This window comes from Rhinopithecus roxellana, chromosome 14 (assembly GCF_007565055.1).
Source record: "Rhinopithecus roxellana isolate Shanxi Qingling chromosome 14, ASM756505v1, whole genome shotgun sequence".
NCBI lineage: Eukaryota > Metazoa > Chordata > Mammalia > Primates > Cercopithecidae > Rhinopithecus > Rhinopithecus roxellana.
The window spans coordinates 101,447,502-101,463,076 of record NC_044562.1 but is presented as its reverse complement, the minus strand read 5'-3'; positions in this window follow the sequence as shown (position 1 = coordinate 101,463,076).

Genomic DNA, 15,575 nt, shown 5'->3' with positions numbered 1-15,575 from the left:
TTTTGGGGAGACACAATTCAGCTCATAACAAGTGCCATTTAGAACTATTGAAATCTACATGCCCTCACCAGCAATGCTAAAGACATCTAAAGTTTGTGACTTAATCAGACATTATCAAGCAATCTGACTTGTAACCACCTTAATGTTTAAAATTTTCTAATTCCTTGGTATTAGTGTACCATTCAATTGGAGAATATAAGATAGTTCACTAAGATTACTATGTGAATTTCTAAATACTTTTCTGAATACAAATTTAAAGTGTGCAAAGATAGAAAATATATAAGGAAAACATAATATTTGAGTGAATCAAAATGTCACAAGAATACGCTGGATTCCTCAGAGTCAATGTAATTACTTGGCATGTTTTCTGTATTTCATAAAGGAAAGAACTCATATTTTTTAGAAACAAAAAATGGCACAATTAAAAATACTTCCATATTCAGTGTTCTCGTGTTAATGATGAAATGTGACTTAGGGAGCAAAGGATTATTCTGAAGAACCCATACCTTTCCTTTGACATTGACCTCAGGGAAGACATTTCTAGTTAAGTTGAAGTTTCAGATGTTAAGCTATTGCACTGCATTTCAGACAAAAGTAAGGCAGAAGAGGAAGAGAGGAAATCAGCCTCAGTGCATTTGGGGAAGCGAATTACTGAAGAGTGGCTATGACAGAATGGGTGAACCCGCTGTTGGCTTCACTGTTCACACCTTGCATTGGAAACAATGTTCTGCTTCTCATCAGAGGAAACTTATGGGTCTCAGGAGAGTCATGAAACCAACTGCAATATCTAATCTCTTAGGTCACATTTGTCCTTAGATGCCAACGATTCTTCTCTTTTTCCTCAAATGAAGCAGTGTAAGCTCTTGGAACTCAAAATTTTCCCTGTTAAAGAAATCATCCTACTGTCACTTGTTAATTTCTTACATCTCTATAATAAAGAGCTCAAATTTAATTTTTCATTAATGTAAGCTTTTTTCTTTTTTGCATCTAATTTTACCAATAATGTAAGCTTTGGGAGAAGAGAATAAGTTTAACCTGCTCATTGGGCCAAACTAAAATTCCTTTTTCTCAATCCTTAGCCATTTTACATAAACTACATTCCATGTAGCAGCAGGATGGATCTAAAATCAGCATGTATGTCAAAGAGAAGAATATTCACGTAGAGTAATTTATACAGGGAGCCAATTTAAACACCTCATTTAAATTTTATGAAAATGGTTTTGCTTGTCCAGCAACTGGCTATGGAATAATGTTAGGAGGAGCTTATTTTCTGGCCCTAATTTTCCTTTTTTTTTTTTTTTTTTTTTTTTTCCACACTGTTTAAAATCTAGCCTCCAGCAGTCTTCCATCCAAACAACACAGAACAAAAATAATTTTCAAACTTAGGTAACTCCTTTAAGCTAATCCATTTCCCTTGCAAGATAATTGCCATTTGCTATGGCAGAGGTGGTCTAATATACCTTCAAGTCTACTTGTAGGCTGTTAGACACTGATGCTTATGTTGTTGCACCCTGTCTCCACTGTCTATTAGGAATTAAGGCTGCTGGGTGCATAGGAGCCTAATCAACAGATCCAAGATGGGCACCAAATTTCTGATCAGAGTTTTTTAAAAAGGATAATTTATTTCTGTTTATCTTAGGCTTCATCTGGCTCTAAAAAATTTAACTCAAACTGAAGTAGGAGGGGGAATTAAAAGCTTGAGGTTCATCTAAGTTCCTTCAGTCTACAAATTCTATGGTTGATTTTATAGCTTAAAAATAACTGATGCTCTTTCTCCTCTTATCTTTAAATGTTCTATATTGGCATAGCTCTTTCAAAGGCTGGCCTCTTGAAATCTTTCAAAAAAATGGTAAAACTTAAAGTCTTCTTAATGACTAACTTTCATAAAGTAGAAGGCAATCTCTACTTTGCCTTGTACAGATCCTAAAGAACAGATGCATGCAGGAGAGAGGCAGATAACTAGCATTTGGCTGCCAAGAAAGTGGACTCATTGGGAAGTCCCTCTGACTTCTGAGACTCAATCAAAAATGCAACTCACTGTTGAATTTGAAAACCACAGCCAGGTCATCCCCATGTTGTAATAAGGAAGTCTTTATATTGTGATGACCATGGTGTTAAGCCTTGTTTGTACTTAGGCTTCCTTGCACCACTTTCACATTTCATCTTATTAAATGGTTGGGCCACCTTTAACTTTATACCCACTTTCTCCAGACTGCAGTGTTTGATCATAGATTTATAGATCATTTAACACAGGCGACAGCTATTTCACCAACAGCCTTGCTGTCATTAAGCAGCAGCTACTGTCAAAAGTTCAGGAACAGGCCCAGCAGGATGATGAAAAGAATCAAGACACAGTGCCTACCCAACTGTCACAACAACAGGAAGAAGCATCTGGTGCCCAGAACAGCCAGCAGAAAGGGCACCCGCAATGGCGGGCCTGATTCTGTAGGCCTTTTGGAGTAGCTGCCCCTACCTCCCAGCTCTATCTCAAGGGACAAGCCAAATAATCCCATAAACTCCACAGAACACAAATCAGAAAGTTCTTTTGTTAGAAGCAGCCCCATGGAATCATCAGTCTCAGTATCAGAGGTTTTCCTGAAAATTGAGACAGCATTTCTTTGTGAATGTAGTCTTGAGGGGGAAAAAAAAATGTTTACCTTGCCAAAAAATAAAAAAAAAAAAGTTTATTTTAAAGACGTATGTCTTTGCTTCTTGGAATTCACATTCACAGTGGAAATGGAAAAATCTCTTTCCTTACATACTCATTTGTTATCTTTTGTTACATATTCATTCATTCGTTTTCACCATTTCTTAATACAGCTATGTCTTTATCTCCAGCACTGTTTCCTGTCATACTGACATTGTAAAGACTAAATTAGAGAATGCATGCAAAGTCTCTTGAATGGGACCCAGAACAAAATATACCTTTGGTAAACGGCAACATTTTTTTCTCTTCTTTCTTTTTTTTTCCCCCCCGAAACAGAGTCTCGCTCTGTTGCCCAGGCTGGAGTGCAGTGGTGCCATCTCAGCTCACTGCAACCTCCGCCTCCTGGGTTCACGCCATTCTCCTGCCTCAGCCTCCTGAGTAGCTGGGACTACAGGTGCCCGCCACCACACCCAGCTAATTTTTTTTGTATTTTTAGTAGAGATGGGTTTCACCGTGATAGCCAGGGTGGTCTCTATCTCCTGACCTTGTGATCTGCCCACCTTGGCCTCCCAAAGTGCTGGGATTACAGGCCTGAGCCACCACGCCCGGCCCTAGAAAGGATTCTTTCAAAAAATGTTGTGGGTAGTGATGATGGAAGGCTCCAGGCTAGCCCACAAAATGATTACCTTTTTTGAATTTGAAACTGTGTAACCTTTCAGGAATAGATAGAAATAAATCTTGCTTTAAATATATTTTTTAAAATATCACTGAATGAAAAATAAGTATCATTGTTAGTATCATGTACCTTTAATGCTGATTCTTGAGTAAAGCAGTAAGTTAAACACAAAAGTCTGCCATGAAAATTTTACAGTGAATACATTTAAGAATTTTGGGAGTGCATAACTTTTTTTTGTATTTTAATGATGAACAAGTATTCTTTTAGTCTCATGTATTTATTTTCCTTTGATCCAAACTTGTATTTTTTGTCACAAAAAAGGAAATGAGTAATTTAAGGATAATGAAGAGTACTATGTTGGTTACACATAGGAACCATGTCTTATTTGTTAATACCAGTGCTAGCATATATCTGGAGATAAGTGTGTATGTGTGTTTACACATATATAATCTATTATATGTAAAATCATTATAATATCTATACATGTTTGTATACATGTATACATGTTGTATAGGTGTGTATATATGTCACAGATGAAGAAACAGATAGATGATAGAGATAGTTACTTAGATAGGTATGTTTGGTATTTGGTGATGAGCCCTTGGTTTAATAAATGAATTAAAGAATAAGGAAAGCATTTCCTCTAGTAAGCAGGCAAGAACAGAAGACAACAGAGAAAAAAAACTAAGCTGAAATTATACGAGTTCTCAATTGTGAAAGATTAAGAAGCACAGAGGAAAAAAGCTGTGAGAAGTTACTCTTGGGTCGTGGTAAACAGACAGTACCAGAGACGCTTGACCATTTAGCAATTGTGCAACTTACGATAATTTGCAACGGCAAGTAAAGCCACCACCCACCTTACAAGGCCTTAAACCTGTGTTTCTTAAACTCTAATGTGCTTACAAATCACCTGGGTATCTTCTAAAAGCCTTTTGTCATAGTTCTGGGGTGGGTCTTGAGATGCTGCATTTCTTACAACACCTATGTGACGCTAATGATGACTACATTTTGTGTAGCAAGGGTTTGAGACATATTATGTTATTTGACTGGTCCTTTGCATCTATTATTGACTGGATGAAATGTCTAGAGTCAGGCTATCCCATGAGTGGTTCATGAGTTCAATGTTGTCATCAAGAACCCAGAGTCTTTTCATCCTTCTGCTTTCATCTTAGCATGGTTTAACATACATTACTCCATGATCACACATGGCTGCTGCTCTTGCACAATCAAATCCAAAGGTAGGAAGCAGACTGATATGTTTGAGAATATTACATTATTGTGTCTTCTTTCATCAGAGAAAAAAACTTAGAAGGCTCACAATGTATTTCTCCTAATAACCAGATTCCCCTAATTGGCCACAAATTAATCATATGAACCAGTTTCTGTCAAAGAGACAGGTTGGAAAAGAAAGTAGCTAGACTTTTCAGTCTCTCTAGTGAACTGTGGGCAGGACAAGGGGATGAGAATGGATGCTAGGTAACCAATAAACAGGTAATCCATAGGAACTTTTGTTACGGTTTTCCTTTAAAACGAGGTAGATGCTCTAAACCTCTGAGTCCAGTCTTTATATTTCTAGAAATGTCTCTTGTTAATTTCTGGAAGAAGGTGGTTGGTGATTTAAAACCATCTATTTTAAATTGCAGTGTTCAATGCAGTATAGGTTTAAATGGGCTTTATGTAAAATAAATGGGATATTCCTGGCTTTTGGCTAATGGGTGCTTATTCCTCTCCCTTAGTCTGTTAATGTACCTTACTAGCTTAACCATTTGACACAGCTGTGCATCAGCTCTTCATAGCATATTTGTTCACAAAATACATAACAAAAATTGAAATCAAAGGCATGGTAAGCATGTACAGTTGTTGAAAGGAATGGAAGAGATGGTTAGAGCAAATTACTTGCTGTGTCAATTGACTTCAACTCTTTAGGTATTTGTTGTGGGAAATATACAATGCTGCAAATGTTTCAAATGATTTATTTCAATGTCATGTTCAATAATTTATTATCACAAAAGGGAAACTCCAAAGAGAATAACTTTATACATGATCGATACATTTTAAGAAGTATAAAGAGAAAATATAAATGCTCTAAAGAAGGTAGTAAAACTTCAAATCGTAGCAAAGTTTCATTTTTCACATACGTAGTTAACATCTCTCTTTGGACGAATTTTTGAAGAAGTTGACATTTTAGCAGCTAAAGAGCTATGCAAATAGAAAGTGTCAATGAAAGCAGATCCTCTGTAAGTGATAGAATCAATGTAGGTATGTTTCGAACTTTTTTCAACTTTGCAGGTCCTCTTTATGAACTGATGAGATTCTAAGGGATTTGTAAGAGACTAATATAAAAAGGAAAGTGCTAATTTATATATTTTCATTGACAATTTTAATTTTCTTCTTCTGAGACAGAGTCTCACTCTGTCGCCTAAGCTGGAGTATAGTGACACCAACATGGCTCACTGTAGCCTCAAACTTCCATGCTCAAGTGATCCTCCTACCTCAGTCCCAGAGTAGCTAGGACCATAGGTATGTGCTACCATGTCCAGTTATTTGTGTATATATTTTTTTTAATGGAGACAGGGTCTCACTATGTTGCCCAGCTTGGTCTCAAATTCCTGAGCTCAAGTGATGTACTCACCTTGGCCTCCCAAAGTGCTGGGATTTAAGGAATGAGCCACTGCACCAGGCCAGTTGACAACTGTAATGTTTCAATAACTGAAATGTTCATTACTGCAATATAGGTTCACTGTGAAGGCAGATATGATGGTTGATTAGACTAGAATAAAAACAAAGGTATTTGATTTGCATGGACACTAGAATTATGACTATGGCCTGATAAATTACCTTTGTATTTTATAATAAAACATTTCTCTAGCAAAAGAAATACTTGTGTTTGCCTGAAATAAGTACCATAGAACAAATACTAAATAGCTGTTTTGTTTGTCTACCATATTATAGAATGAGTGTATAAGTTACAGTAGGGTGGTTTCTGATATGATAACAAACAAACCTAAAATCTCAGTTGACTAATACAGCAATGTCTTTTTCCCATTAATGCTACATGGCCATCTCTGCTTGGCAGAGGGTTCAGCTGAACTCTGTCTCATCAAAAGAACTCACAGAACTAGTTTTATGGAGAGTTTATTAGCCATTCGTCTAGGATTGCAGAAACAGAGAAAAAGGGGGCTTCACAAAGCATTCATTTACTCTTAGACTCTGCTCTGAAACTGTATCACCTTCTACCTGGAGTAAACCAAACTGTAAAGGCTGAGGGCAGAGTCCCCAAGACTGTCCTATTTCTGACACCAATGCAAGTTTAAGGAGTTTCTGAAACCATCCTAGGTTTCAGTAACTTGCTGGAAGTACTCAGAAAATTTGCTGAGAGCTAGTCTACTCATGGTTATTGTACATTACAGGGAAAAGAATACCAAATAGGACCCACCAAAGGAAGAGTTGCATGGGGCAGAGTCAAAGAAAGTTCCAAACTTAAAGCTTCTGTTGTCCTCAGGACACATTACTTTCCCAGCATCTATGAGTGACAATATGCATAGAGTACTGCCACACCAGGAACCTCACCCAGACTTTGGTGTACAGACTTTTTATTGGGACCTCATTGAACAGGTATGATTGATTAATTGTCCATGTGGTTGAACTGTTTCTAGCACCACCCCCCAAGAAGGTCAGTCTCACACCCCATGGTCTGAGAGGCCTCTATCATGAGTTACCTCGTTAGCCTAAAATATTAGATGGGGTTCAAGGGGCCCATCATAAATAATAAAGATACTTGAAATCGCAGAGGAAATTGTAAATATTTAGACATTATTTCCTAGAAGCCAGGGAAAAGGCCAGATGTCTCTTTGGGCAAAGGCAAATTCTTTACTACGCATTTGTACTCACATTTTATTGGCCGGCTCATACTTGAGCCCAACATGGAAGAAAAATGTAACTTTCTTACAGGAAGGGGATACATTTTGAATAGTAATAACGCAAACTATCACTTCAAAAATATAACCATTTTTAGTTAACGTCTTTTTTATTAGTAAAATTTGTTATAACTTAATTTACAAGTCCTGAGGATATAGTTTAATTGCTTTGATTACTGGACAGTTCCAGATTTCTTCACTGCTGATATCTGTTCCATTGGTTTGAGTGGTATATTCTGTGAATACATAACATCATATAGTATTCTTAATTATTACTTGTCTATTTTTATTTATTACTATTTATTTTTAGGATTTATAACTAAAATGAGCATCACCTTTTGCTCAGTCACTTAGTCCATCATGAATTTAATTAAGAAATATATATTAATGATCGTCCTCAAAGGTATTCTGAGCACAGGGCTACAGCCATGAATAAGACAGACATAGTATTGATCTTCTTGGAATTTATGATCTATCAACTTTAAATTCTCTGTGATAAAAAGACATGGATATGGCCAAATAATATTGGAGGGATGAAATAATTAGCAAATTAACATTGGCAACCATCATAATAATTTATTAAGGTAAACATTAATGAATGTTAAACCAGTTGGGTAAAAATTAGATGTGAAGTAAGATAGTTACTTATTCTCAAAGTATAGCTCCACAACATATTTGTTAATTACAAATAGAAAAATAATAATATTGGAAAAATATGACAGACACCACCTTAACCAAGTATGGTTAACATTATAAGTAATGTGATAAGCATCATATGGCTTATGAGAGGATGCACTAAAGACCAGGATCACTTCTTTCACGTTGCTACCAAAGTTTATATTTGTGCCTAGCTATGAGAAAATATCAGACAAAACTAAATTGAGGGCATTCTTTACAATAAATAGACTAATCCCTTAAAAAATGAAAAAGTTAAAATGTCAAAGAGAGAGAGAGCCACATTTGGAAGAGCAGAGAAAGGACCTTCAAAAATATGCTCTTCTGTAAAATAAATAAGATGAATGAAAAAAATGTGAAAGTAGTATTTTAGAACTCTGTAAATTAAACAAAGGCTTGCAACAATATGCAGAGTTTTTATTTTTTTAAAAAAATAGATGAATCACAAACTATGACATTTGAACTTGCCATATTCTCACCCTTCTATTTCCACTCTTTTGTAGCCTTAAATTCTTGCAGTCACAATAGTCATGAAACTAGCAGTCTAAAAGCTACTGGATGAAGCAGAATTGTTCCTCAAAAGCCCAGTTCACAGAGAAGTGTCATTATTTAACCTGTCTGGCAGTTTCCTGGAACCCTCACTTGCAGAGCCTGCCTTTACTTGACCTGACTTAGAATTTACTCACTGCAAACAACCTTTTTTTCCCCAGTATTAAAAAACCAAAACAAAACAAAAAACAATCAATAAGCATTGTTAAACCTTGTAGCTGCCTGAGGAGATAATAATAGCTGGGGCCATCAGAAAGTTGGCAAAGCACTTAAAAGAGAAAAAAAAAAGTGAAATGAGATGTTCATAAGATACTTTGAAAAATGGCTTCATATTCCTGAGTATTTAGAAAGCTATGTGCATGTGCAAGCTTGTAGTTATGCCTGGGTAACACTGAGAAGGTTCCAGTCTCTCACTTAGGGCTAACCTTGAGGCTCTTAGGCAGCAGGAAATGAAGGCTGATGGAAAGTTTAAGGGATTCCCCATAACATACACAGAGCTCCTTGGCTAAGTTGAGAGATTTATTAATTCAAGACATTTAAGGAAATGTATGTCCAATCATTAACTGACCACTGTATTAGTCAGAGTTCTCCAGAGGGTCAGAACTAATAGGATATGTGTGTGTGTGTGTGTGTGTGTGTGTGTGTGTGTGTGTTATATAACAGGATGTATATTATATATAATACATATATAATATAGTTGTGTGTGTGTGTGTGTGTGTATATATGAGTTTATTAAGTGTTAAGTCACATGATCACAAGGTCCCACAATAGGCCATTTGCAAGCTGAGGAGCAAGGAAGCCATTCTGAGTCTCAAAGCTGAAGAACTTAGAGTCCAATGTTCCATGACAGTAAGCATCCAGCACGGAGGCAGGACTAGATTGCAGCTCTGACTTGGATGGACAGAGCAGTGTGTGGAGGCTCGCTACATCAAGGGAATAGCCTGTGGGACAAAGATATCTGAACAATAGTCTTCAGCCCTAGACCTTCCCTCTGACAGATCCTACCCAAATGGGAATGAACCAGAAAACCAACCATGGTAATATGACCAAAGAAGGTTCTTTAACACCCCCAAATAATCACACTAGCTCACCAGCAATGTATCCAAGAAGAAATTCCTGATTTATCTGAAAAAGAATTCAGGAGGTTAGTTATTAAGCTAATCAGGGAGGTACCAGAGAAAGGCAAAGCCCAATGTAAGGAAATTTAGAAAAAGGTATGAGTGAAGGGAGAAATATACAATGAAATAGATAGCATAAATTAAAAAAAAACTTCGGGAAACAATGGACACACTTATAGAAATGTAAAATACTCTGGAAAGTCTCAGGAATCAAATTGAGCAAGCAGAAGAAAGAACTTTAGAGTTCACAGATAAGGTTTTCGAATTAACCCAATCTAACAAAGACAAAAAAGAACAAGAAAATATGAACAAACCTTCAAGAAGTCTGGGGTTATGTTAAATGAACAAACCTAAGAATAATCAGTGTTTCTGGGGAATAAGAGAAATCTAGAAGTTTGGAAAATATATTTGAGGGAATTATCAAGGAAAACTTCACTGGCCTTGTTAGAGACCTAGACGTCCAACTACAAGAAGCTCAAAGAACACCTGGGAAATTTATTGCAAAAAGATTAACACCTAGGCAGATTGTCATCAGGTTATCTAAAGTTAAGATGAAGGAAAGAATCTTAAGAGCTGTGAGACAAAAGCACCACATAACCTATAAAAGAAAACCCATCAGATTACAAGCGGTTTCTCAGCAGAAACCCTACAAGCTTGAAGGGATTGGGGCCCTATCTTCAGCTTCCTCAAACAAAACAATTATCAGCCAAGAATTTTGTATCCAGTGAAACTAAGTTTCATATATGAAGGAAAGATATAGTTGTCTTCAGACAAACAAATGCTGAGAGAATTCACCACTACCAAGCTATCACTACAAGAACTGCTAAAAGGAGCTCTAAATCTTGAAACAAATCCTGGAAAACCATCACAACAGAACCTCTTTAAAACATAAATCTCACAGGACCTAAAAAACAAAAATACAATTTAAAAAACAAAACCAAAAACAAAGATATACAGGAAACAGCACAATGAATAGAATGGTACCTCACATCTGAATACTAACTGAATGTAAATGGCCTAAATGCCCCACTTAAAAGATACAGAATTCCAGAATGGGTAAGAATTCACCAACCAACTATCTGCTGCCTTCAAGAGACTCACCTAATACATAAGGATTCACATAAACTTAACGTAAAGGGGTGGAAAAAAGATACTTCATGCAAATGGACAGCAAAAGCAAGTATGAGTAGCTAGCTATTGTTATATCAAACAAAACAAACTTTAAAGCAACAGCAATTAAAAAAGGCAAAGAGAGACATTGTATAGTGATAAAAGGCCTTGTCCAAGAGGAAAATATCACAATCCTAAAAATTTATGCACCTAACACTGGAGGTCCCAAATTTATAAAACAATTACTAACAGACCTAAGAAATGAGATGGACAGCAACACAATAATCGTGGGGGGACTTCCATACTCCACTGACAGCACTAGACAGGTCATCAAGACAGAAAGTCAACAACAAAACAATGGATTTAAACTATACCCTGGAAAAAAAAAAAAGAACTTAACAGATATATACAGCACATTCCAACAACCACAGAATATACATTCTACTCAACAGCACATGGAACTTTCTCCAAGATAGATCATATGACAGGCCACAAAATGAGCTTCAATAGATTTAAGAAAATTGAAATTATATACTCTCTCAGACCACAGTGGAAGACAACTGGAAATCAACTCCGAAAGGAACTTTCAAAACCATGCGAATACATGGAAATCAAATAACCTGCTCCTGAATGATCATTGGGTAAAAAATGAAATGAAGATGGAAATCTAAAAATTCTTGAAACTGAACAATAGTGTCACAACTTATCAAAACTTCTGGGATACAGCAAAGGCAGTGCTAAGAGGAAAGTTCATAGCCCTAAATGCCTACATCAAAAAGTCTGAAACAGCACAGACAATCTAAGGTTACACCTCAAGGAACTAGAGAAACAAGAAGAAACTGAACCCAAACCAAGCAGAAAAAAAGAAAATAACCAAGATCAGAGCAGAACTAAATAAAATTGAAATAAACAAATGGAAAATACAAAAGATAAAACAAAAAGCTGGTTCTTTGAAAAGATAAATAAAATGGATAGACCATTAGCAAGATTAACCAAGAAAAGAAGAGAAAAATCCAAAAACCTCAATGAGAAATGAAATGAGAGATATTACAACTGACACCATAGAAATACGAAAGATCATTCAAGGCTACTATGAACACCTTTATTCATATTAACTACAAAATCTAGAAGAGATGGATCAATTCCTGGAAAGATACAACCCTCCTAGCTTAAATCAGGTAGAATTAGATACTCTGAACAGACCAATAACAAGCAGCAAGATTGAAATGATAATTTATAAATTATCAACAACAACAAAAAATGGTTCAGGACCAGACGGATTCACAGTAGAATTCAACCAGACATTCAATCCTACTGACACTATTCTGCAAGATAGAGAAAGAGCGAACCGTCCTTAAATCATTCTGTCAAGCCACTGTCACTCTAATGCCAAAACCAGGAAAGGACATAACTAGAAAAGAAAACTACAGACCAATATCCCTGATGAACAGAAAGGCTAAAATTCTTAATAAAATACTAGGTAATTGAATCCAACAATATATTAAGATAATCCACCATGATCAAGTGGGGTTCATTCAAGGTATATAGGGATGACTTAACATCCTCAAGTGAATAAATGTGATACACAACATAAAGAGAATTGAGAACATAAATCACATGAGCATCTCAAAAGATGAAGAAAAAGCATTTGACAAAATCCAGCATTGCTTTATGTTTAAAACTCTCAGCAAAATTGGCATAGAAAGGACATACCTCAATGTAATAAATGCCATGTATGACAAACCCACAGCCAACATAATCCTGAATTGGGAAAAGCTGAAAGCATTCCCTCTGAAAACTGGAACAAGACAAGGATGTCCACTGTCACCACTCCTCTTCAACATAGTACTAAGAGTCCTAGCCAAAGCAATCAGTGAAGAGAAAGGAATAAAAGGCATCTAAATTGGTAAAGAGAAATTCAAACTGTTGCTGTTTGGTGATGATATGATTGTTTACCTAGAAAATCTTAAGGATTCCCCCAGAAAGCTCATAGAACTGATAAAAGAATCAGCAAAGTTTCCAGATATAAAATTAATGTACACCCACAGCGACCAAGCAAAAATTAAATCAAGAACACAAACCCTTTTACAATAGCTTCAAAAAACATAAAATACTTAGGAATATACCTAATCAAGAAAGCAAAAGACCTCTACAAGGAAAACACTGCTAAAAGAAATCACAGATGACACAAACAAATGGAAACACATCCCATGCTCATGGATGGGTAGAATCAATATTGTGAAAATGGCCATATCGCCAAAAGCAATCTACAAATTCAGTGCAATTCCCATCAAAATACCACCATCATTTTTCACGGAATTAGGAAAAACAATTCTAAAATTCATGTGGAACCAAAAATGGGCCTGCATAGCCTAAGCAAGACTAAGCAAAAAAAAAAAAAAAAAAAAAAAAAAAAAAAAAAAAAAAAAAAAAAAAAAATCTGGAGGCATCACATTACCTGATTTCAAACTATACTATAAGGCCGTAGTCACCAAAACAGGAAGATACTGGTATACAGATGGACACATAGACCAGTGGAACAGAATAGAGAACCCAGAAATAAACCAAAATACCTAAGGTGAACTGATCTTTGACAAAGCAAGCAAAAACATAAAATGGGGAAAGGACCCCCTTTACAGCAGACGGTGCTGTGCTAATTGGCTAGCCACATGTAGGAGGATGAAAGTGGATCTTCATCTCTTACCTTATATAAAAATCAACTCAAGAAGGATTAAGGACTTAAATCTAATACCTGACACTATAAAAATTCTAGAAGACAACATTGGAAAACCCCTTCTAGACATTGACTTAGGCAAGGATTTCATGACCAAGAACCCCAAAGCAAATGCAGTGAAAACAAAGATAAATTGCTGGGGCTTAATTAAACTAAAGAGCTTGAACACTTGTGTAACATGTAAAGAGGCTTAATCTAGGAGGTTTCCCACAACATTTGATACATTTGGCTTGCATCTTAATAGCTTCCTCAACAATAATTTACATTCTGACTATTGGAAAGATTTTTCACTTCAAGGAAATAGATCCTTAATATGTTGTTAGACATTTGTGAGAAAGAGAATTTGCATTATCAGATTCGCAGCAAATAGTATTGTGTTTATATTCTGGGATGTACTTGTAAGTGGAAATAGCACATCGTATCTCAAATTTAATAGCTTCTTGGGAAAATGGTGATGTAAGAGAATAGTTTGGCAACAGTGGATCTCATACTTAAAGAAACCTACTTAATATCAATATTCTATATAGTTTACTTATACCTATGACATTGAGCTCTCACATTGAAAAATAAAGGAATAGGCACATTTTGAACATAGTATATTAGTCTTAACTACAGAAAAACAAAGCTGTTTCCTTTGGAAACATTTTAACTTATTACAGATTTTTAAGTAACTATAATTGCTTTGTGAGTTATGACAAGATAAAACTTAACAAAAATCTCTAAATTACGTCTGCTTGTTTATTTTGATTAGACACAAGAAGGGGTTATTGGCTGTTAAAATTCTTTATTGGCCCTTCTCCTAGAGTTCCTGGAACTTTTCATCTATTAATAAATACCCTTAGCTCGAATGTAACTATGACAAATGATCATTGGCATATCTGTCTGTTTCCAGTAATTGAGTAGGCAGTTTATAACTCCACATACTATAGATTGGTTGTGCTATAACAATCTAATTATATTAATACCATTCATTTACATTACCATCTTTTGATTGTGATGACTTCTTGGCTTCTGGCAAATATGTAAGCAATTACTTAATCCACACAGTACAAATACAATAGTCTTCTAGATTGCTGCCACGATCAACATGTTCAGAACATAAGGAATTTTAAATCTGTCTTCAAGAGAATTGACTTTCTAAAGTTTTGATTCCAAAAAGTGGTTATTTGTATCACACTACTAGAGTGATCAATCTGAACCAGTTACTATTATTGAGTTCAGAGTCTTTTTTTCACTTATGAAATGAAGAGATTATATTAAATATTAGTTTGTGTACCTTCTAGCTTTAAAATTCTATGACTGTAGGATTCAAAAGATGGTAACACATACCATAATAATATCCTTGTATATTAACACATAATGTGGAAACACAAGAATATTTAAATTTGGATATTTAAATTTGGCCTTACATGAGTTTAAAATTGAGAAAACACTACTAAACTTTTATTCTTGAAAACTGTTAAATTGATATCTAAATATAAAACTTTCTTAAAATCTTTCTTCAATTTTGGCAAAAATTTAATTATTTTTCAGTATATTACTATGTAGCATATTATATGCCAGAAAATGATTAATAAAACTTGAAATCAGCTAGTAATTTCATTAAGTTAAGTGAAATGGGAAATCAGTGGCACAAAAGGTGAAAAGTAAATGCCTCTTTCATGTTCTCATTTAACTCATAAATAATGCAATTAGAGCTTTGTCTTAAATGTTTATTGAGACCATGCTCTCTCATTGAGAACTTTCAGATTTTGTTCTCCTAGTCCTTAAATATTCAATTTCATTAATATAGTTTTGGCATGAGTAATAAAATATAAATGTTTTACAGAATCCAAGCTCTGAGAAGGAACTGTGAAACAGTTCCTGTGTTTCTTAAAGTATTTCCCTCCAAATTAATTTAAATTGGCTCTGGAATGAGCACTGAAAATTTGCTTAAGGACCATAAGAGAAAGGTAATTATAAATGGCAGAGCATCTGACTTAGGGGAGCTGTCTGGTGGGGTGCTTGGTGTTCATCCAAGTTTTTCTCTAACAACTTTATTAATTATCTGGAAGAAGAAATAAACAGCATGCTAATTAAATTTGCAGCTGATAATAATTGGGATATGTTGCCAACTCCAATGCAAAAAAAAAAAAAAAAAGGAGAGAGA